The sequence below is a fragment of the Typopeltis vanoorti genome, chromosome 8 (genome assembly GCF_054136105.1).
Source record: "Typopeltis vanoorti isolate ZY-2024b chromosome 8, IOZ_Tvanoo_1.0, whole genome shotgun sequence".
NCBI lineage: Eukaryota > Metazoa > Arthropoda > Arachnida > Uropygi > Thelyphonidae > Typopeltis > Typopeltis vanoorti.
This window is the reverse complement of record NC_143556.1, coordinates 53,692,249-53,716,038: the sequence shown is the minus strand read 5'-3', so window position 1 is coordinate 53,716,038 and position 23,790 is coordinate 53,692,249. Positions and strand designations below refer to the sequence as shown.

Here is a 23,790-nt window from a genome sequence, read left to right as displayed (position 1 = left end):
GCAAAATTCGTTGAAATATTGCTATCCGCCCTAGCCCACTGATCTATCACGCAGTGGAGTATACTGAGCATGATCCTTCAAATACCAACGTCCTAAAACCATGCGGAACAGGTAAGTTTAAAAAAAAATTATCAAAATAAAATACAGTCAGAATCCAAAATTGGCAAGCCAAAGGATCAGTAATATTCCAAACTCGTTACGGTCTACCACCTGACGGTAGACTAAAACAAATATCTCAGCAGAAACATCCTAAAATAACATAATAAATAAGTAGTTTCTTTTTTCTTTTTATAACAAAGAAAAGTAAAAACTCACTGGTAGGCAATAGCCCACAATGAACCAGCTAAGTACTCAGTAACATTCCTTATTCCAGAAATTTTGTTGTAAGGCCCACAAAGGGATAAAGGACCACAAGTCCAATCAATTCATCCATCAAACAGTTAACTTTCCCAAAGCAGGAGAAGGATTTTATTGGTTTGAATGTGTGCAATATGAAAGTAATGTTAAAATGAAATAAGCGATGGTACACTTATTCAGAAGTTTTCCGAATAGTTTAACATTGTTCGACTTTTATTACAAATCAAGTAAGCTTTGAATATTTCTGTGTAAATATGAATGACAAATATCATGCTTCAGAATTTGGACCGAAAACAGACGTTCACAGTTTCAGAAAGTTTCAATGACTTTGATGATAAATAGCCTGGATATTTCAACAATTCATCAGGCTAATACGGACATATGGATCAAATGAACGTGCCAGGTTATTTTGCGCCCTAGACAAAGTTTACAAGTGCGCTCCTTATTTCATAAATTAAAATGTTTCTAATTTACATCAAACAAAATAAAAGTATCTTTCAGGTTAAATTAATACGTAAATTAATAGGGCTTTTTTATTTTCTTTTTAAATTAATTTGAAAATTCTCTGTTATAATTCATTTACAAAAAAACAGTTATAAAATACCAAAATTTAATATTTTAAAATGTTAACGTTTTAAAATATTTATCGTAACTGAATTTTGAATAGCAGTAAGTTCAAATTATTTAGGTAAGGAACAAAAAAGAACCAAGAGTTAAATAGTAAAATAATGTGATCTGTGAGGAATAAGGAAAAAGAATCGATACCTAAATCATATATCACTATTTAATTTTGATATTTTAGTAAAGTATTAATAACAAGGTGCTGAAAGCTTGTTCCACCTCTGCTCGGAGTTGCACCACCTTACCTCAGTCGTGAAGATATTTTCAGGCGCAAACTTTGTTTGCTTACACTTGGATAAAGGGTTAAACTAAATTTTTTATAGTCTAACCAAGTGCAAAATAAACTTCCAACATCTTTCTTTAAATACAGAGTAATTCAATAATAAGGTGGTACACCTGTTGGCAACTTGTATAGGTAAATATGACCTCTCTTATTGCTTCTGCCTTATTATCTCCACGTTTGGGTCTGCCTCCCACTGACGAGACTTCAATAAAGGTCAAAACCGACCCTTGTGGGGAGAGGACTGAATCGACCGTGAGATGCGGTGATTAATACCCTTGGAGGGGTAATGGATGGCAGTGCTGTAGCCCATGAAGTTCTAATTGAGGCTCGGCTATTGCTGTTACCCTCCTGCCATGATCAGAGCTTTAATAGCTCAATAACACCTTATCCGTGCACTGTCCTCTACAGATAATGGGGAAGATGAAAAGCATTCTTGCTTCGCCCCTTTAAGGCAGTCCTTATAAGGACTATAAGGCAGTGGCCCTTCCCTTAATTCATAGCAGTATACATGTCTGCAAGGAGATGTGCTTTGCATTATGGGAGATACTGAGACAAGGACTTACGAGAGCTTGGTCTAACTTTGCTCGGAGTTGCCTGGTGTTGCGCCACCTTACGTCAGTCCTGAAGATATTTTTAGGTGCAAACTTTGTTTGCTTACACTTGAATAAATTATTAAACTAAATTTATGATATTATAAATAAAGCATAGCTTGAAGTTTTGCACCCCTTCATGGCTTGCGCCCTATGCGGTTGCGTAGTTTTCCTAAATGGTAGCGTCGGCCCTGTGGATCACCATCCTGGAGTCCCACATCACCCTACAACATCAAGAAGCTCCAAACTGCCCTGAAGAAATGCTTACGCGTGTCATTTGATGCTCTCTGGTTCATCTGGAACTCAAACCTTCATCGAGAGTCTAACATTCCCGATATTCTCACATTCCTTCATCGTAGTACTTTCAAGTAATTTTCACAATTACCCATCCTAATCAATTAATATGACTCACAGTTTATTATAATGAACATGACTCTGTATCACATAAACGTCATAAAGCAGTCCTCCTTTACTGGATCTGACACAAACCTCACTACCCACAAAGAGTGAACCTTGTGCTCATCAACTGTCCCTGCAGATATCTTGTTTAAGGCAGTGAAAAGCGTAGGCGTGATCTCAGATAGAAGAAACCTTGATATTTTCCTTGGTTTAGCTCCCAGTGATGAGATTTTTATGTTCGTCTGTAAGCAGCTCTGAAATTAGCAGGGCTGTTCTCTAGTGGAGCAGTAGGCCATAATACACTCCGGACTTGTTTGCCTGCCGTACAGATCCGTTCCTTGGCGTGTAGTGGGCTTTTCCCCTACTACTATGTAGAGTTTAAGCTTAGCGTGGCCACGGACTAGCGCGTGAATGAGGTTCAGCGCAGTGTTTCGAGAGAAGCTACGAGACCATTGGGCTAGAGTGGACTATTCACAGAGGATATTGAACCCACGAAATCCTCAATAAAGATCGAAACGGGTTTGGGTAGTGACTCTCCTTTAATGCTTAGCATTATGCACTTCACGATGGAAGTGTGCTTTGCATTATGGATATACTAATGCAATTGATGTGAAGGCATCACCCTAGATGTATAAGGAGGCTAGTTGTGAATATACCTCATGCACAAACTTTGTTTGCTTCCGAAATAAAGTGTGCTTTGCATTGTGGATATTCATGTGATGCCATCAGCCTCTATATACAAATAGCCTACTCGTGAAGATATATCACATGCAAACGTTGTCTGCTTGCATTTGGATAAAGCATTAAACAAGAGTATAATTTTTTGGTAATTTTCATTTACTTCGTAATCAAGACAAAGCCTTTCTACATCTGAAAATAAAACATTCAACCAAAGACTAGAATGATAAATAAAACCAAAGACAAATAGCATGAATAATAGAATTTATGTTAAAAATTAAAACGTAGCATGGAATGCGACTCTGTTAAATTTAAGATTGTGTGAGTAGGAATTATTTACAGTGCTATTATCTGTTAAAGAAATTGAGAGAAGACAGCTTAATAGAACAGGTGCTTGGTACCAGAATTGTAGAAAAAAGACCCGATGACGTTCAAGATATAGATGGAGTGGTGCATTCAATAGTTTTTAGAACTCCAAAATGTAAGAATTGGCAATATAAGAGCATAGACAAATAACAACAAGAAATTAATTTGAAAGAAAATGTTAATAATAAGCTAGTAATACCATGCTTAATTATGTCGTAAACTCATTGGACAACTGTGTCCACACTCCTTGAGGGTAATATAAAATATGATGATAATAAATAAGCATGCGTTCGTTTGTACTATTTTGCCCAAATTTTACAATACAGCCTTGTATATCAACTCCTTGTCTAGCATTATTTCCAGTTCTCTGACCAATTATGTTTCTTGCAGTCTATTTCATTCGTATGAATAATACACATCCTTTCACTCCAAAATGCATAGACTTGTATTTTATAATATTTAAATGGAGACGATTGTTCTATTTCTACGATGTCAATTTGAATGATATTTTTCTGTGGGATCTCTACATCACCTTCATTTATTATTACGACTTCGAAATTAATTCCTCCCATGCAAATTAATTACCATTTTTTTAATATAAAATATGCTTTTTACTTGAAGATATTTTGAAATTGTTACAGTTCTGTAGTTTAGATGATGACTCTCCATATCAGTTTTTGAATTCTAAGAGACAAAATTAATACTGTAAACTGTTGTATCTATGATTTATGTACTTGAAAACCCCTTTTCAGGTGTCTACAGGTTGAAAAGAGCCTGTGTAGCTCAGTGGATGTGGCGTTTGCACACCACCGCGCTAGGCCGCACGAAGGAAGTCTTGGTTTCGAGTCTAGTCGGCGACTAGAGGAAATTTTTCTAAGCCTTTTTTCGACCGGTTCCCGAGTTAGTCGATCTCTGGCACGGGCAAGCAGGTTTTTCCTCCCGGAAACTCGGGTTTTTCGTCCTGTAATCTCAAGAAAATCGACCGTAGAACCCACATTATTTCAGACATTAAATATATTGTTAGGGTTAGAGACCACGAGATGGCGGCACATTTGAGCCGTCTCTCTTCACTGCATACCGCTTAATTAGTGATAGCCTTGGGCCATCTGTCTCTGATTGGGTTCCAGTGGAGATTGAACTGCCCACTCAGTCTCCAAAAGTTAGATAGGGCTAAATGGCCTCGCCTACTCCCGTATATACGGGAATAAAAAGGCGTTAGCTGATTTTTTTTTTTAACTGTTCTGGCATGGTAGATTGATTGGGCCAGTCATCATTCATCCCTTTGTGGGATTTACAAAGAAGTTGCTGGATTGAGCATCGTGTTGGCTGCTTGGCTTGGAAATTGAATACTAGCAAGCTTTTTTTTATTTAAAAAAAAACACTTTACCTACTTTTAAAAAAAACGTATTTTTTAGGGGGGGGGGGGACATTTGTACTGATATAGTTATTTGTTTTAGTCTTTGAGGTAGAATGTAACGAATTTGGGACATTGTTCAGCCTTTTTAGTTGGCCAATTTTGGGCTTTTGACAGTCGGTTTGAAAGGCTTACCTGCTCAGTATTGTTTTGGGACGTTTGTTTTATAGAATCATGCTCACTGTTGTCTAGTGATTGGCGAATTAATGGGTTAGGGTGGCACTGGCAGCATTTGCAAAGAATTTTGCAGCGTTTTCACATAAGAAAATTTAGATCTCGAAATATCAGGTTCTAGGCTTCACTAATACTCACCTCCAGTACCGTCGACAGGGTGTAGCATAGAGGCAGCCTGCCTCATGGCGCGGCTTAATAAGGGCGCTCTTTCGGCCATATTGCGGCAGGCACCGTTGCTACGCTAACAATTCCTGTTAGCGTAGCAAGTGCGGAAAGAAGTTTTTCCAAGCTTAAACTGGTTAAAAATTATTTGCAAACAGCAATGACCAAGAAAGATTGGTTGGTCTAGCAACTATATCTATATCGATAGAAGCGGACATGGCTTATAATTTAAATTTAGAAGAGCGTATTAACAATTTTATTGTGCGATATCCCGATAGGGCAAACATTTAATTAATATTATTATGTAATCGGTTTTCGTTAATGTTTTTCTTGTAATAAAAACAAAACAGCAATTGGAGGTTTCTTATACTTTTGTCTTATAATACATCAGGGACGATATTTAATTGTTTGCCTTAGAGCGCGATCTAATCTGACGAAGGCCCTGCTCACCTCTCAGATTCTATACTTTTGTTTAGAATTATCTGTAGTTTGCTAACGTTTGAATCTGCTGTGTGACTCCACACTGGTGAACCATACATCTGGATTGGCTAAAATAGCCTGCAACTATCAGAGCATTAGTTGAAGAGATGGTAGGCAAATGCCAGCATCTGATGCTCCCTAACCCTAACACAGTATAATGAGTTTACGAATGTACAAAAAATCGAAAGCTAGGAAACGTCACTCCACACACACACACACACACACACACACACACACACACACACACACACACACACACACACACACACACACACACACACACACACACACACACACACACTGCTTTCGTTCTATGATTAACATTTTGACATCGCCATCCATGCAAGACATCTTAAATAAATATAGGAGCACACAAAAAGCTAAAAGGATCATAAAAAAGCAAAAACACAACAAAAGCGATAGGCAAGTTCGCGTGCCTTATCCCTTCTATTAAATTTCTACTGGGAAAAAAGAATCGTCACTACAAGAATCAAACTCATGTCTTTTCTGATCGGAGGGTGTGCAACATCCCGTTGTTCTTCAAAAAAAAAAAAAAGGTTAAAACTGCTGTGCCTACTCCCTTTGGAGAATAAAAAGAATTAGACGATTCTTTAAATTATTTTTTTATTTCTTAATTTTTTTTAAAAAATGTTTTAATAAAAAATTGATTGATTGATTTATTGTGCGCATTTCTGCAATATGAGATATAGCAGAATCACATCGTGTATTTTTGATATGCCTCGATTTTATAAGGACTTCTTTGAGTGCCATCTCCTATCGGAGGTCGGCGACCACTTTGGCAAATTTTGAGCGATTCTCAGCTATTCTGAGCAGTCTCTCAGAGTTCATACCAGTCCACTGTCTGATGTTTACCAGCCAAGATTTTCTTCGTCTTCCTTGTCCTCTTCTTCCATTTATCTTCCCTTTTATAATCAATTGAAGTATCTTATATTTTTCATTACGAAGTAGGTGACCAAGATATGCAGTTTTCCTTCTTTTTATGGTATCTAAAAGTTCACGTGATTTCCCCATTTGTTTCAGTACTTCCTGATTGGACGTTTTTGCTGTCCATGGGATTTTTAACATTCGTCTGTATAACCACATCTCAAAGGCTTCAAGTCTTTTTATTGATGTTGTCTTCAAGGTCCAAGTGTCTGTACCGTACAGCAGTACAGACCATACATAGCATTTAACCATGCGTACTCTAAGCTCTAAGTTTAATCCGCGGTTACACAGTGTTGATTTCATCAAGAGAAAATTTTTTCTTGCCATTTCAATTCTAACTTTTATTTCCGTTTCTGGATTGCAATCTTCATTTAACCAGCATCCGAGATATTTAAACTTTGTCACTCTTTCTATTTGTTTCCTATTTAAAGAAAGTGCTAAATTAAGAATTGGTTTCTTACTTATGACCATGAATTTAGTTTTGGTGATATTTATTTTTAATCCCATTTTTTCACTCTCTGCATTTATTAGCTCCAAAAGATTTTGAAGATCCTGAATATTTTCAGCCAGAAGAGCTGTATCATCGGCATATCGGATGTTACTGATGATTTCACCATTTACACTAATCCCTTCCTTCCAAGACTTTTTGAAATATGGCTTCTGAGTAGATGTTAAAACGAAGAGGTGACAGCACACATCCTTGCCTTACTCCTCGTTTGATGTTAATGGAGTCTGTAATAATGTCATCAACTTGAACAGATGCCTTTTGGTTCCAATGTAAGTTTTCAATGATTCTGATGTCTTTACCATCTAATCCAATTCTTTTTAATAGTACAATCATTTTCGCATTTGGACTTTGTCAAATGCTTTCTCGAAGTCGATGAAGCAAATGAATATTATCTTGTTTTGGTCAATACATTTTTGAAATAAGATCTGAGAACAGAAAAGGGCCTCTCTTGTTCCCAAGCCGTTTCTAAAGCCGAATTGGGTATCACTGATGGTGTCTTCACATTTTCTATATATTCTTTTTTGAATTATTTTCAGAAACATTTGGAGAACGTGACTGATTAGGCTGATCATTCTATAGTCATTACAAGTTTTCGCATTTACTTTTTTAGGTAGCATGATGAAGGTCGACTGTAACCCATCTTGAGGGATTATGCCTGTATCGTAGATCTTATTAAATAGCTTTACTAAAATGTTAATGTTGTCACTTTCTAATAACTTTACTATTTCTGCCGGTATTCTATCTGGTCCTAGGGCTTTACCATTTTTAGCTGAGTTCAATGCACATTCTACCTCTGATTTTAGAATGCATGGACCTTCCATATGTTCATAAGTATTTTCTGGGTTCTGTCTGTCATCAGTAAAAATTTCTTCTATATATTTCACCCATTCTTGTATTTTGTCATCCTTTTTGGATATAATTTCTCCCTTTTTGTTTCGAAGGATACAGAATTGTTTTTTCTTATATATACCTGAGGTCTCTTTCATCTTTTTGTGTAGATTAAAATTGTCATGTTTTTCCTGTAGAATTTCTATTTCTTTACATTTTTCATTCATCCGGATTTCTTTTGCTTCTTTGATCTTGTGTTTAATAATTTTCTGGACCTCTGTATATTTTGTTGGATTATGATTTTTATGTGATCTGCGTTGATCCATGAGAGAAAGAATTTCATCAGTCATCCAATCTTTCTTTTTTACTGCTCTATTAGGACATAAGGTATTGGTACATTTCTCTATGAAGACAGATTTCAATTTGTCCCATGATTCATCAACCCTAATGATGTCATCATTCTTGATAAGTGCTAGCTCTTGATTCAGATCTTGACTCAATTTGCTTCTTATCTCTGTGTTTTTTAATTTTCCCAAATCAAACCTTTTTTGTTGATGTTTCTTTAGCATAGCTTTCAGTCTAAGTTGTAACTATGCCACCAGTAGATTATGATCAGAAGCAACATCTGCACTAGGATAGGTTTTTGTTCTCTTTATAGAACTTCGAAATCGTTGATTAATTAGTAAGTAATCAATTTGGTTTCTGACTATATTCCCATTATTATCCTGTGGTGATCGCCAAGTATACAATCTTCGAGGTGGTAGCTTAAACCATGTGTTTGTGATTATTAGCTCCTCTTCCTGGCAGAATTGAAAAAGACGGTCACCTCTCTCATTTCTTGTGCCCAGTCCATGTTCGCCAACTACATCTCTACTTCTACCTTTCCCAACTTTAGCATTGAAATCACCCATGACTATGTTAATATCATGCTTTTTTGTATTTTTCATTAGTTCTTTTAATTGATCATAAAATTCTTCAATCTCTGTATCACTCTTTTCAGCAGTAGGGGCATAGACTTGTATAAGATTAACATCTAGTGGTTGTCCTTTCAGTTTTAATAACATCATCCTATTTGAGTAAGGGATAAAGCTCAACAGTGACTTATTGATCTCATTGTTTATTATATTCCAACTCCGTTTTGATGGTTGTTTTCACAACTTCCAGAGTGATACATTGTCATGTCATTGACTTGAGTTTTGCCTGATCCTGGCCACCTAACTTCACTCATTCCTAAAATTCCAATTTTAAGTCCTTTGATTTCTTGGATAGCATTTGTTAGCTTACCTGCTTCATACAAGGTTCTGACATTCCAGGTTCCTATAAGGACTAATAAACTACATTAGAGAAATAAATCCTTCAAATTCTTTCTCGCTGTGTACATGCAAATATCTTGACTTGAACATACTTCAAAAAGACATTGACAGCATTCTTCTGGAATTGGATTAAGAATTCCAGTGTCACTATCCCTAACTAGGCTGACCATACGTACCCTTTTGAACGGGACAGTACCGTTTTTTTTTTTTTTTCATATTTTTCGGCCGTCCCGTCGTTTTAATAAAAACGTCAATTTTGTCCCGTTTTTAATAAAAACTATAAATATACTTTAATATCGGTCAATTATTCATAACCTATAATCGTTTGTAGATCAGTGGACCCTCATAAAATTTATAACTGTGAGGGGCAGTTGGATACATGGAACAAAGAAAACATTGCTTTATCTGATAGATGCGTATTGATTTTTTCTGAAATGAGCGAAAAACGCCTGGACTTTCAAGACTTTTGTAATATTGTAGAGTTTATTCTTTGTCTTCCAGGAAGTACAGCACCTGTTGAGAGAATATTTTCTGTTATGAACAGTATGTGGTCAAAGGAGAAATCTAAGGATTTCTAAGGTCAAAGGAATAAGTGCTGAGACAATAAGGGCTATGTTATTTGTAAGACAAAATTGTGTTGTGGAGTTTGGCAAGTTTTATGATAAGGTGTTGAAAGACCGAAATTTGGAAGGGCGAATTCTCCATGCTTGCTGCGCAAGCTCATTACTCGACAAAGAAGTAATATTTATTTGTTAATAAATGCATGCATTTATAAGCATTCCATTTAGGCTTTTATTGTTGTAGACAGAAGATGTCTTAAGCTTGCGCGGCAATAATTGAGCTTTGCGTTGTGTATCGAAGGCCGATGCTTGCTCGTCTAGTCAAAGCTACCTTGGCTTGCTCTGTTGTGGGAGCTTCCAGGTCCTCGCTGCAGCACTGTGATTTCATAGCCATTTCCGCTCCCTTCACGTCGTCTTAAACACAGGCCATACGCAGTCAAAGTAGCTCTAGCCAATGAGCTTCAGCAAGCCTTTACAAGTGTGCATGTGTTGCTTGGGAAAATTAAGTTACAACCAACTTTTTATAACGATGTTGTTGACCAGTTCATAAAGAAGAACCGTAGGGTAGAATTTGTATTCAAGTAGCTAAATTGAAAAAGATAGAATATCATTTGTAAAACAAATGTTGTATTTATATGATTAAATGTACATAGATTTCTAAATATATAGTTTTAAATGGTCAGTAATTCATTATTCCGCTAATCAGACTTCAATCACACCTCTCACTTTCTGAATGATAACAAGAGCAAGCGTGAATTTCCAGACCAGCATTCGCCCCTGGAAATTTGCTGCATAAGATCACTTCATCAGAGAAATATTCACGATACGATCGTGTTGAAATGCAGCTCCCTCCCCTCTATGTATACCTAAATTTTTGTATGGAAATTTTTGTCATCGAAGCATAATGGTAAGCTCAATATGTTTATGTAATAATTTTTTTTTTTTACCATCTTACTTTTTCATACATACAGAATATTACATAACTCCGTCCCGTTTTTGCCATCTCGATGTCCCGTTTTTCTCTCAAGAAAATATGGTCAGCCTATCCCTAACTTAACTCCTAAAACTGTACTTACCTAAAGATCGTTTCTGTTTCCAAAGGAGGAAAAGTGTGTTTTTCAACGGAAGGCATCTACTGTTGATTTTTGAAGGTTATTCTGTGATGCTGAACTAAAAATCAAAATCTCTGTTTTTCTTTATCAAATTATCAAAAATTATCAAATGTTATTTGATAATTTTTGATAACCTTTAAGGTTAAAATAAAGAGAGAGAGGAAGAAAAATTGTGAAATTTATATCAGTTGTTTTGCTATTTTCAATTGATATTGGAAAATCAACTGATAATGAAGAAACCTTTACAAAGAAATTGGGCGGTAGCGTTTTCTGATTAAATATTGTTTTACTATATAGCTATGAATTTTATCTGCAAACGTTACAGCCTTTTGTGTTTTTTGATATGCCGGGTAGAGGGCCGTACTTTTTTTTTTTTTTTCATAAGTCTCCTTACTTGTGTTTGTTTATGGCAGTTTTCGAGTTTGTAAACAAGTATGGTTAGGTAACGAGATTTGACTGTTCAAACATAAGGTACAGCAATTTTTTGAAGCGCTTAACATATACAGTGTGTGCATAAAATTTTTATACGGCTTTCTGTATCAGCGAAGAATGTCGCTTAAAAATTCGTACTTTAGGTTTTGCATAGGAGTGATATGGAGGTTAAGGAATGTCAAAGAAAACGTAACAGTTTACTGCTTTGGTGAGTAAGTTTCTGACAGCCAGCTGAAAAAAAAAAAAAAAAAAAATGCATAAATACTATATATGAGTCAGTATTCCTTCGAAGATAATGCTCATTAGAAACGATAGGTGCAGTTTAATTGTACAGGCTAGCTTCCGTAAAATAAATCAAACTGGCATTTCGTTAATATTCAGAACTGACAACCCTGATTGTTGATTTTATCCATGAGAAATTTTCAACTTGTTCCACCTTTATCGTTTTCAATATTACGATGTACGTATAAATTGGCCACTCCCGTCTTTTCTTTTCTTTTTTTTTTCTCTCTCTCTCACTGATAGATCTATATAATTTATGTCGAATATACATCTTTGATGATTTTCATCTTGAAGAGATTGAAAATGATAGTTTGAAAGTGTTCGGTAACATTAAAACTTCAATGTATTGAAAGTCTTTGGTAATAAAACATTTTCTCCAGGAAATCAACCTCATGTGAAATATAGAAATTTTAGCTGACGATAAAATATCGTAATGAAATGTTTTTGTTTCTACAGAAATATTTCAACAGCTATGATTTTTTAATAAGTGTATTAAAAAATTACCCATTCTAATAAAAGGGGTGGGCATTTCAATAAGAAAGGGCTACATCTCCGGAAACATTGAAGTATTGACAAAAACATCATTCTTGATTATGGTGGATACTGAATAAATGTGATAACACAATGGTGACTGAGTGAATCTAGGTGAGTTTTCTTCAGAACAGGGGTCGATGATCACTTCTATATAAGAAACCAAAGAAAGTTATATACAGGAAGAGAAGTGGGGGGGGTGAAACAGTCTTTGTGGTAGAATTACATAAATTACCTTTCTTAGTCTACAATTCTTGAAGTTTATAAACTTTTGCTTGCACATGCTGATACACAACAGGTGAGCTATAGAATATTTCATATATTTGAAAAACATAACACATTAAAGAGATGTTATGCAGAATGAGATAGTGAGTCCTATCCCATAAACTTTTTTTTATTTTTTTATTTCATTAATTTATTAACTGTTCATGCAGATGGGCCTAGTTTTATTGAAAATAAATATTCATTTTAATTTTTTTTTTGCCACTTAATACTGCAATCCCTTTTGCCCAGTGAAAGATAATGTGACTAGTGTGTGTGTATTACTATATTAAATGCTAATAATGAAATACTTTATCTGAAAAGTTTACAAAAAAAAAAAAAACAGACAATGGTAAATTTCTGTTTAGCTTGGCAATCTAGACAGATGTGAGATAATACATTTCTAACTATGAAACAGTATGTGATGAAGTGGTCTCAAGTAGTTCTTAGAAATTAAATCACTTTGAGATGGGAGAAACCTAACTACTAATTCTCTTACACCCATCATATTTGTAAAACTAAGACTTTCATGTGCTCATTTAATACTTAACTCTCTAGAATGCATTTCTTAAAGATTAAGTAATGTCATTTCACTGTATTTGTGTTAAGAAGGTTTTTCACATCACTGTTTAAAATCAAAGGTATTTTCATCAACTATGAATTTATAATTGATAAAAAAAAAATTACTTTGTCATTTCTACAACAAAAGATGTTTTGGCACAAGACTGTTCACAATTTCTGTTTGCTGAATAGAAGCATAATTTCAAATTTGTAGTTGAGAAGCAAATATATATTTGTAGATGTAGTGACTGAGTTTGTGTGTGTGTAGTAGAGTATATCTCTCCCTTGATGAGTCCTTGAGCTCTGGAGATGTGAGATTGCATTAAACTGCCTTTCATCTGGGAAAGGGGGCAGCTCTCATCCACAGTCAGCCTAACAAAAGAACATTTGTTCAAGCTCAACAGTAATGCAGTTTAGAACTATAGGCCTTCCTGTATTTCTCGTTTTAAATATCATGTAATTCCTCTGTGCACTTTTCTGTACTAGTGTATTTTCCTCCTGATGATGCCAGTTTAACTTAGATTTAGTTATTACTTCCAATATTTCACCAATCTAGTTATTATACCTTCTGCATTATAATTTCCCAAAACAAAAAGATTAGTCTTCACAGGTTTCTCACTTTTGCTCTTAATAGACTTACCCAGTATCTTCAATGCCATCACAAGAATTGAGCCTCCATAGCTCAGTCGAAGCCTTTGATTGGAAAGACCTGGGTTTGATTCCTGTCCATGATGTGAAGAACCTTTATCTGGTCTCTTTCAACGAAAGACGATTGGCTAATCGCAGTGCACTTTTGCCTCCTTTACCAAGTGAGCTACTTTCCTGGCCTACTCTTTGCACTCTTCATGCAACTGTTCATTACCAACCTTCATCTTGTATTGCCTCAGTGGAGACAATACAAGATGAATCTTCTTTTTCATGCTTAATCTCTTCATTGATCCATTTTATTCCTACCTTGTTTTGCCTTTTCACCTTTTGGAATACACTCGCACATTGCTGCTGTTAAAAAGCTCTTGATCAGTGCTCGCGCGACATTTATGTCCTTCATACTCAACTCCTTTTTCCACACTATTGCTCCCAGTGGTCTCCTAAGCTTTCCATAATCACCAGCCTTGTAGTTCCACATATATCCCTTCTTTATAGAAGTTCTCATGTGACTGGCTGCAGCTCACAGGTGATCACTTCATGGTCACTTTCCCCAGCTGGGGGGTGGGGATTGGACACTTCACTCACAATCACATCCTCTGATGATATAACCAGATCTAACCATCGTGTGCCCTCCATTGCATACTGTTAATTTGTTGTCCATTAAGATCTCAAGAAATTCATTCTCTTTGTTCCCTAATGCTGTCTCCTTCAGTCATTATTGCTGTAGTAAAAATTGCCCATAATGATCACCCTTTGCTTGCTTACTAAGCCAGGTTGCCTATACATTTCTTTGTCTCCACCTTCTGCATTCCCTGGCCTGCAGCAACACTCCACCGAATATCTCATTCTGTCAACCTCTACTTCACACCATACTGCTTCAAAACTACTGCCACTTTTTTTTTCTCCTTTTATCTCAACCTTGCACAGACATAATTCCCCTGCTCTTATCAGCAGTACTCTTCCTTCCTTTTTGCCTTTCCTATCTTCATGAAAAACATCATGTCCATTCATTTCTATTCTCATCAAGATATCATTCTCATCCAACCATGTTTCACTTATTCCAACCATTTTCAAGCACATAAACTCAATCAATGCAACAATTTCCTCTCCCTTGTTTCTGACACACCTGACATTCATAAATAAGCATAAGAATTCATTTCTTGGTCTATAACCAGTCCCACTCATGCTGTCCTCCATCTGTAACTTTTTCTCACCTGCTCCTGTCTATTGATCCTCTGTCCCATATAGTCTCCAAGACTCAACCCTCCCATGTATTCCTACCCTGATCATTCAATTCATATATGTGGACTCATCACCACTTTCAGAATCCACTCTTCTTACTGTGTTTCCCTGACTTCCCTAATGTTAGATATTGCAAAATGGGCTCTTTGAAACCACATTTGTTTGTGTTGGAAGCCATACCCCATATATAACATCTTTATCTCTAGTACATAGTCAGTTATGGACTATTTACTAGAGATAATGTATTACAAATAATAGACTGTAAAATTTTGTGTAATATTGATGACACCTTATGGTGGTTGACATAGCTGTCAGCATATCAATGAATACAGATGGTGGGTGGGTGACTGCAGAAGAAATAATTAAATTGTTGAGTAGTCACTTTGCGAGATCACGTCACTGGTGGAGATAATGCAATAACTGAAATTTTGAATATTATGAAATTTCACTGTACATTGTGAAATTCTGATACTCCTGACATCGTAAATAAACATTATTCATTTCATAGTCTATAACCAGTACCACTCAGACATTATAACCATGGGAGTTGATGTGATATGGCTCAGGTGTTTACAAAGAAAGTGGAAGAGAATTGCAATGTCTGAAATGAGAGGAAGATCAATTATGCCCCAAATGAAAGGTAGAAAATTATAGATTGATCAGTATTTCAGAAGTGGTGGTTGAGGTATTGGAGAAGTTAGTTAAAGGTAGAATTTAGGAATTAATATGTAAGAATATGACACACTATAGAAATTTTATTGGATCAAATTGTTCTGAAGTGTAGAGCTTGCTATAATAATTACTTGCAATTAAATATTATTGATAGCTGAGTTGGATTGATTGATTTCAGATTTTATGGTGCAAGGATAGCAAAGGTCAATCAGTGCAGTATCTGCACATAAACAAATCTATAATCAAACGTCTTTGAATAAATTAATGTTTTGTAAAAATCTAAAAAATTCTTTCAGTATATCAGAGTCTGATACATCAGGCTAAGAGCATAAAACTTGGTGAGATAAATCAAAATGTCATTTCTCTCTCATGTGAAGTGCTCTCATTCCACTAGAATATGACTAATGGTAAGATAAGTGTTGCATTTCCCACACAAGGGTGAGTCATCGGCCCTTAGTAAAGAATGTGTGAGATGACTATGAACTATGCAGAGATGGCTATGAACTGTGCAGAGCCTAGCTAGAACAAATTCCTCTCTTCTGTTCCTATGTTGACTAGACTGCCAGTGCTTAATTTCAGGCTTAATCTCATGCAATTTGTTCATCAGTGCTTCCTGCCAGGAATATTGCCATTTGGCAATTAACTTTGATTTTATAACCTGTGTGTAGTCAATATAAGGGACCATTGATCAGTATGTCAAGGAAGCATGAGTTGATATAGCAGCTGCATTTGTGATGTTATTTCCCTTACTTCCAATGTGGTTGGGAATCCAACACCACCGAACATCAAAATTAAGGGTCTTTATTTTGTGCAAGACTTGAAACACCTCCCCAAGCACTAGATGTGGATTATATATCAGAGAGGAGATAGCCTGTAAAGAAATCAGTCTGTATAATTTATACAACTTTTAGTAGGAGTTTTCTTTGATATGCTCAGGTGCAAGCTGAATGGCATGCAACTCTGTTGTATAGTTACTGCAGTCGAGTTTGCCAGCAAAGGTTGGTCGATTGGTAGAGCCTCTGCTGCTAATGGCTCACGAAAAAAGTTAAGCAAGTTTGAGCACATTAGTAGCTGGAAGGGGTTCAATCATTCGATGCTGTTCGCACACTCTCCCTCAATGAGTCTTTGGACTCCCTGGAGGTGTCACATAATAATAATGTTAGGAAACACAGCCAACAGAGATCTTTGACCTTGAACCAAGTGAAAGGCTGCAGATGGAGTGCAAGCCTGCTATGGAGGAATGCTGTTTTGTTTGATGCAGGTAATGTCAACACTCATGCCAATATCCTTTCCTCCTTTGTTTGTTTCTTTGTATATATGTGTATACTCCAGATGATGATCTTAATATGAAGGTCAAAGCGCAAGTGCTTATTTTGGTTTATATTAAATTGAAGTTTTACTATAACACGGTAGTTGTTTTCATGATTTTTAACAATGAATGGAAACTCATGTCAATAGCTTCCATAGCCTCTTGTATGTGTGTGCAATATGGGACCTCCCGATGTAGAGACGAGATTAGTCTGCGTAGGATGATCTGGAAGTGACTTTTTTTTAGGACATAATTAAGAGAAATTTTTTCATCTATAGTGATAAAGGAGGTTTATTTGATTCAACATAAAAGCTTTAAACGAGTAATGTGTGAAAAGCATTGGTAGCTAAGTGGATACCCTGATGATGGATTAGGTCCATCTGCTGGAATGTGCTCTCCCTTGCAGAACTGTGATCCCTGGACTCATAATCAAGCTTTGAATGCACAAGTGCATGATAAATGTGGAGCAAGGAATTAAGAATGTCCCATTCTTAAATCAGGATTGAGGTGGAGAGTACATTTCTGGAAGAAGTGTACACGCAATTTTTTCTGCAGATAATCCAAATGCACGAAGAACCCATAAATAGACACAATTGTCTATTTATGGACTCTGTATGCTTGGTAGATACCAAACCAGAAAATTTGACATCTCTATTTACAAAGGAGCTACATAATAGTGCATCTGTTTTTCTCTTTCCTTTTTAATGAGTAGTTTTTCAGTACAAGTTTAATGTGATACCCTTTTTTAATATTGTTTTAACCACCTTGTATTTTGGATCATTACTTGGTTTAAAAATGGCAAAAAAAAATACTTTCAAAGGAAGTATCCTCTAAGTATTTTACCTATGTTTTAAACATATAGCTAATAGTAGATATGATACACTGTTACAAAGATATGTAGTAAAGTAACATGAACTCATTAATTTTGATAAGTTCTTGCTGCATTAAAATACATGCAGATGGTACCCAATCACATGACTTCTTCCCTGAAAGAAACAGGTGAGCAGAAGTTATGTCTGATAGCCTTTGCAAGAGACCAGAAGGTATGACTTCCATTTGGACAGGTGGTAAGTTTCTGCTTCTAAGGATTAGAAGCAGAAACTTACCACTTATCACCTTAGAAAGTCAGATTTGAATTGCAGATGGTTTTTCCTTTAATGTATGTTTTGTCACTGGCTGAGTGCAAAGCTGGAGTTCTTGTTGCTGAATTTTTTTTCTTCAAGACAACTTTTGTTAAACAGCTTGGAATTTGTAAAGGCCTTTATGCAAGAAGTCACCTGCACACAAGTATGATTTAATGGTTTGAATTGCTGCGATTGAAGGTGACTGCTACTATATATCTGCTGGTTAAGAAAAGGATATTTGAGAGAGTGGAAAGTTATGAGATTATTGCTGCTTATAGTAAATACTTCATTTTGTTCAGCCTGGTTAATGGAATTGGAAAAGGAAGCCCAGTTGAAATTGTGGACATGAAGGTCACCTAGGAAGATAATTTTAATGTTTGGTCTAGATGTCTGTAAGCAATGGTACATGCTTTTTTTTTTTTTTCATGGATGTGGAAGTGATTTTTATTTTGGCTTGTTTTGTATATAGTGTGATTTCTTGTTTTTGTTGATCTCTTCTATTCAGTAACTGATGCCTTGGGACCAGATATAGTATTCTTATCAATTGGTCATAATTTCCAACTTTGTAATTCCACATGTCATGTCGTAATTGGAATATCTGTATAGTTATCTACTTCCCAGAAAAGTACAGTATGATCATTATCACCAACTGGTGGTAAAATAGTCTCATTCTTAACTGACACCCATTGTGATGCTATGAACAATTCTTAATATCCTTTGACCTAGAGTTTCTTCCTTCATATGCTGCTTGAGGAAGTTTTCTTCTATCAATTCAATAAATTCTCCTTCATTCTTATCATGAAAGTCTTCTTCCTAATTAGTGTTTGTATAATTTAAATTGCCCATAATGATTACTTGTTTAGTACCTATCAGTGCAATTTGGCTATGCATCTCACCATCCCCATCAGCTGAACATGGGGTCTAACAACACCCCACCATGCATCCTGTTAGCCTCTGCTTTACACCAGATAGCCCCAAATTCACTGCTACATGAGATATTACCATTACTGCTTTCATCAGTTTCAGCCTTAAATAGACTCAAGTTATCTGATATCATTAGTAGTACACCCACTTCTTTCTTATTTCTTCCATAATTTCCAAAAATACTATGTCCTGTGCATTCAAACCCAGTTACAACATCTGACTTTCATAGCCAGGTTTCACTGATACCAACAATCTTAGGCCACAATGTATTCACCAAAGCAACAAACTTGACCCCTTTGTTCCAGATGATCCTGGCATTTTTTATACTTAAATCTAGTCTACTTAGCCTGGTTAGACAGTCTTTCTCTTTTCCTTACCCAGATAGATACACTCAAAAGGTCTGAACCCAAAGTGCACATTTGTCGCTTGCCAAATATGGTTCTATACTTCCTATCTACCAAAACTCCAAAAGTCTTACTAATCCCTGAGATATGCTATTGATCACCTTAGGTCTTGCAGACTCAAATCCCAATATGGCTTAACTCTTTAACATACATCTGATATCCCATCAGTCCCTATTGCAGAATTCTTATTTGGTTTCTGCAGCAGCTCTAGTACCTCCTCATAAACTTGAGTTTCTTCATCCAGTGAAGAAACTCAGGTTATGTAACTTCTTCAGTGGTATGCTGGAGCTAAGATCATGGAAGTCAGTTGCTAAAACTGATAGTAGCTATAAACTATGCAGTAGCATGCATTTCATTCTACAGTGGCTAGCTGCATTTGGGTGATAAGTATGCATTTGGTGATGCAGAAAAATTCAGGAGGGAAGGTACTTATTTTGGCATCCTTTGCACTTTTTTCCTTGCCCCTTCCCTACATGACACTATGTAGGAATTATCTTTTCTAGCAGTTTTACAGAGATATTTTTCAACAAATGTCCATTTAATTTTGCCTGTGTTACTTCTTAAGGTAATAGCATTCCATACATTACGAAAATTATGGATACAACTACGGTGTTAGAGTAAAACTTTAGTTTAATATAAACCAAAATATAACTCGACGTTTCGACCTTCACATTAAGGTCATTTTCTGGAGTATACATATATGTATGTATACTCCAGAGAATATGTATGTATATGTGTGTATATATGTATGTATATATATATATATATAAAAAGAAACAAGCTGTACTGCAATCTACATGCCATGCTAAAGTTACTGATCAACCTTTAAAACTATTTGCCTGACACCTCTGGTGCTAAAAAAAAAAAAAAAAGTTTTCCCAAGATACACAAACATAACGTTCCACTTCAGCTGATAGTTGAGGGAATAGACAGCCCTAATTATCACCTAGCCAAGAAATTAGCATCAACACTTAAGGAGTTGGTAGGTCATTCCCCCCCCCTCCTATATAAAGAACACACAACACTTCATAAACAAAATTAAAAACATAACACTTGGCAAAGGTGATTGATTATTCAGTTTTGATGTTTCTTCCCTTTTCACAAATGTCCCAATCAATGGCACAATTCTTCTTCTACAGGACAAATTTCCACCGGATATTACGGCTCTCTCTTTGTCCATGTACTACGTTCCGGTTACTTTACGTGGCAAAATAAATTTTACCTACAAAAAGAAGGTATGGCCATGGGCTCACCACTATTCCCCCAATTGCTAATTTTTATATGGAAGCTTTTGAACAACGTGCTCTTGATTCCTTTACTCTAAAATCTACAGTTTGGCTTAGATACATTGACGATGTTTTTGTTATCTGGCCACACGGCTGCCAAACGTTAAACACATTCCTTAGCCACCTGAACAAACAACATGACTGTATACAATTTACTATTGAAATTGAAAATCAGAACTCTCTCTCATTTCTGGATAGTCACACGTCTTCCCTCAGGCATTCTATCCTTCACTGTTTACCGTAAGCCTACGCACACCGGCCGATATATACATGCTAACTCATATCGCCACCCTTCAAAAAAATTTGGAGTTATCAACACCCTCAAAAACAGAGCTATAACAATTTGCTCTAATGAACAAACTCTTAAATAAGAATTAAAAATTATTAGCAATACATTTATAAATAATGGATATTTACAAAAATACTATTAATAAAATTCTACTTCATCAAAAAGTAATATAGATTACAGTAAAACCATAACACTCCTATACATTATCAGAAAAAATTAATAGTATTCTACATCATTATAATCTTAATGCCACTTTTAAACCACCTTTAAAATTAAGAAACATATTCAACACCTCTAAGGGGATCCTCTTCCCTAATTGGCACACCTGTAACTAACCTTATATTGGAGAAGCTGGACGTACAATCCCTATCAGTTAAACAAACAAAAAAAAAAAACACAAACAACACATTAAAATATAATAATTTTGGTGAAGCAGGCCTCTCAGATCACGCTCTTAACATCCTACATCAAATTGATTGGAAAAGTACTTGTTCTTTGCTTCATATAAAACTTGGTATGAAAGGAAATTTAAAGAAGCCTGTGAAATTTTGATTAACCACCCTAATCTTAATAATAATGGGGGCTTAAAAATCCCAAGAATTTGGATGGCACACATTCAGCCCACTTAGTTTCCAGCAAACCCTGACTTTAGGACTCTAAGTACTTTTCATTTTTTATTGGCCACTATCCATACCGCTTGCAATTTATATGTGTACTTATATAAAGAATTTTATTTTCTGTTTATTTATCTATTATTTTCTGTATGAACAAGTTATAGTTCACCCACCAATTAGAGATCCTTCAACACTTCTGCGCATCTTAGAAAAAGGAGAATCCATTCTGATAATAGGGTAATCAGTCCATATTGTGAGATGAGTTGTTTATTATTACCGGTGGAAAATTAACTTCTCTTTTATGATTATTGTAGTTAACTATGTTGCTTGTATAACAGTTGGAAAATTTTACCTATAAAGCACGTGATTTCACGTGTTGGCGACCAATTCGTACGTCCTTCATTTCTTTCTCCCCTTCAGCATGAATCGACTATTCTTGGAAAGACGCGAAGCAGGGAGCTACAAACGGTGGGCGAACTATACTCTCCAGCTTAATTTAACTTTGTAACTTAATAGATAATAATAATAATAACAGGACTAGCTTTGATGTAGTGAGTTGTTTTTTTTTTAGCACCAGAGGTCAGGCAAATAGTTTTAACAGTTGATAAATAAAATTCTTTATATAAATTGCAACTAGTATGGATGGATGGCATGTAGATGGTCATCAATAAAAAATGAAAATTGATTAGTACTAAAGTAACTTTAGCATGCCATGTAGATTGTAGTGCAGCTTGTTTCTTTGTTATTATATATACTTCAGAAGATTACCTTAATGTGAAGGTTGAAACGTCAAGTGTATATTTTAGTTTATATTAAACTAAAGTTTTACTCTAACATGGTAGTTGTATCCATAATTTTTGTTATGTATTCTGATCACTGTGCAAGCATGAAAGAAAGGTAATAGCATTCCCATTCTAAATGTCTGTCAAAGATCTTGCATTTATAAGAAGTGACCCAGGTAAAATTAAACAGATGTTTGCTGATAATAGCATTTGTTTTTTATTTTTAGTTTTATTTATTTATTTTTTTACTTTGAATTGTATTGTAATTCTCACAAAAAGAGAACTGAGTTTTGTTTGTCTGTTGTTTAGTTAGCTGGTTGTTAATTTTCCAGCATACCCCTATCCTTAGTCCACTCACACCATTAGTATGTCATTTGTTTAATACTTTTCATGATTGTCATAAAACTATTGACTTAAGTTATAAGGTACAGAATGTAAGGATTAATTAATTGCACATTTATGAGGTGCTATCAAAAAGAAACCAGACTAGACTAATAAAATCTTTACAACTTATCTGATTTAAATTTGGACTCGACCCCCCCCCCCCTCAAAGTAGTCCCCTTTCATCCAGGGATCCTACTGCTTTTGCCATGCTCAAAATGCTTCCTGAAAGTGTTTTTGTTGAAGTGCATCAAGCACCACTTGTAATTCATCTTGGATCTCCTTCAATCAGCTTCAATTTCATTTTTGTAAACAAAAAAGTCACAAGTGGCTAAATTTGGCAGATAAGGAGGATGTGGGATGACTGCCATGCTGTTAGTGGCCAAAACCTCTGCATTTTTAAAGCAGAGGTTTTGGAGGAGCCAGTTGCAGCTTTGCCACAGTTCTAGTCTTTTGCAACAAATTTCTTCTCTCAACTGCCTTAAAACGTTGCAGTAAAATTCTGCATTGACCATCTGATCGGGTGGGACAAATTGTTGGTGCACAATTCCCCTTAATTTCTAAAAAGATGATCAACATGCTCTGTTGCACTCCTGACTTGCCTTGCCATCTTCAGTCTTTGGGAATGAAGACTCTTCCACTCTGACAATTTATATTTTGTCTCCAGATCATAGCTCGTCCCTTTTGATGACCCTTGAGATGAAGGTTTGGTCATTAATGGCTTTTTGACAAAGATCTTTACAAACATTCACATGGTGCTCCTTCTGGTCAGAAGTCAAGAGACCTGGAACAAACTTGGCAGCAACATAATGCATGTTCAAATCTTTCATGACAATTGCTTAAGTTGCTCCATATGAAATCCCAACTCTGTCTGCAACTTCCTGAATGTTGATGGGTCAATCTGCACGGATGATCTGTTGAATTTTTTCCACATTTTCATGGGTTGTGCTGACGGATGGTTGTCCAGCTTCTTGTCATCCTCCAAGGTTGGTTCTGCCCTTCTTAAAACATGAGTGCCACTCAAAACCAAGTTCAGCTCATGTCTTCATTTTCATATGCCTTACAAAGTAATTCAAGGGTCTCTGTGGCAGATTTCCTCAGTTTTGCCCATTGTTCTAATTTTGCATTCATGGTGAAATCTCAGAATTGCACAAACATGTGATAAGAATGATGCACATTACACAAGTTCCATTGTGCACAGCTCAACACCACATGGTAGGCTGACTCAACAATGTCTACATCAGTGACACCTGGTGGC

The 23,790-nt window shown here is 35.8% G+C and overlaps 1 protein-coding gene across 2 annotated transcripts in view; it reads left to right on the top strand.

Annotated features, from left to right (window-relative positions):
* The first annotated feature begins 11,178 nt into the window (after positions 1-11,178).
* Positions 11,179-23,790, top strand: part of Fbw5 (F-box and WD repeat domain containing 5) — a 120,270-nt gene continuing 107,658 nt past the window's right edge. Inside the window, exon 1 of one of the 2 annotated variants that reach the window (XM_090397235.1) lies at positions 11,179-11,261. The gene's annotated coding sequence lies outside the window, so the exon portion shown is untranslated. Of the gene's footprint in view, positions 11,431-23,790 lie in introns of both variants that reach the window. The other variant, XM_090397234.1, reaches the window with a different exon arrangement.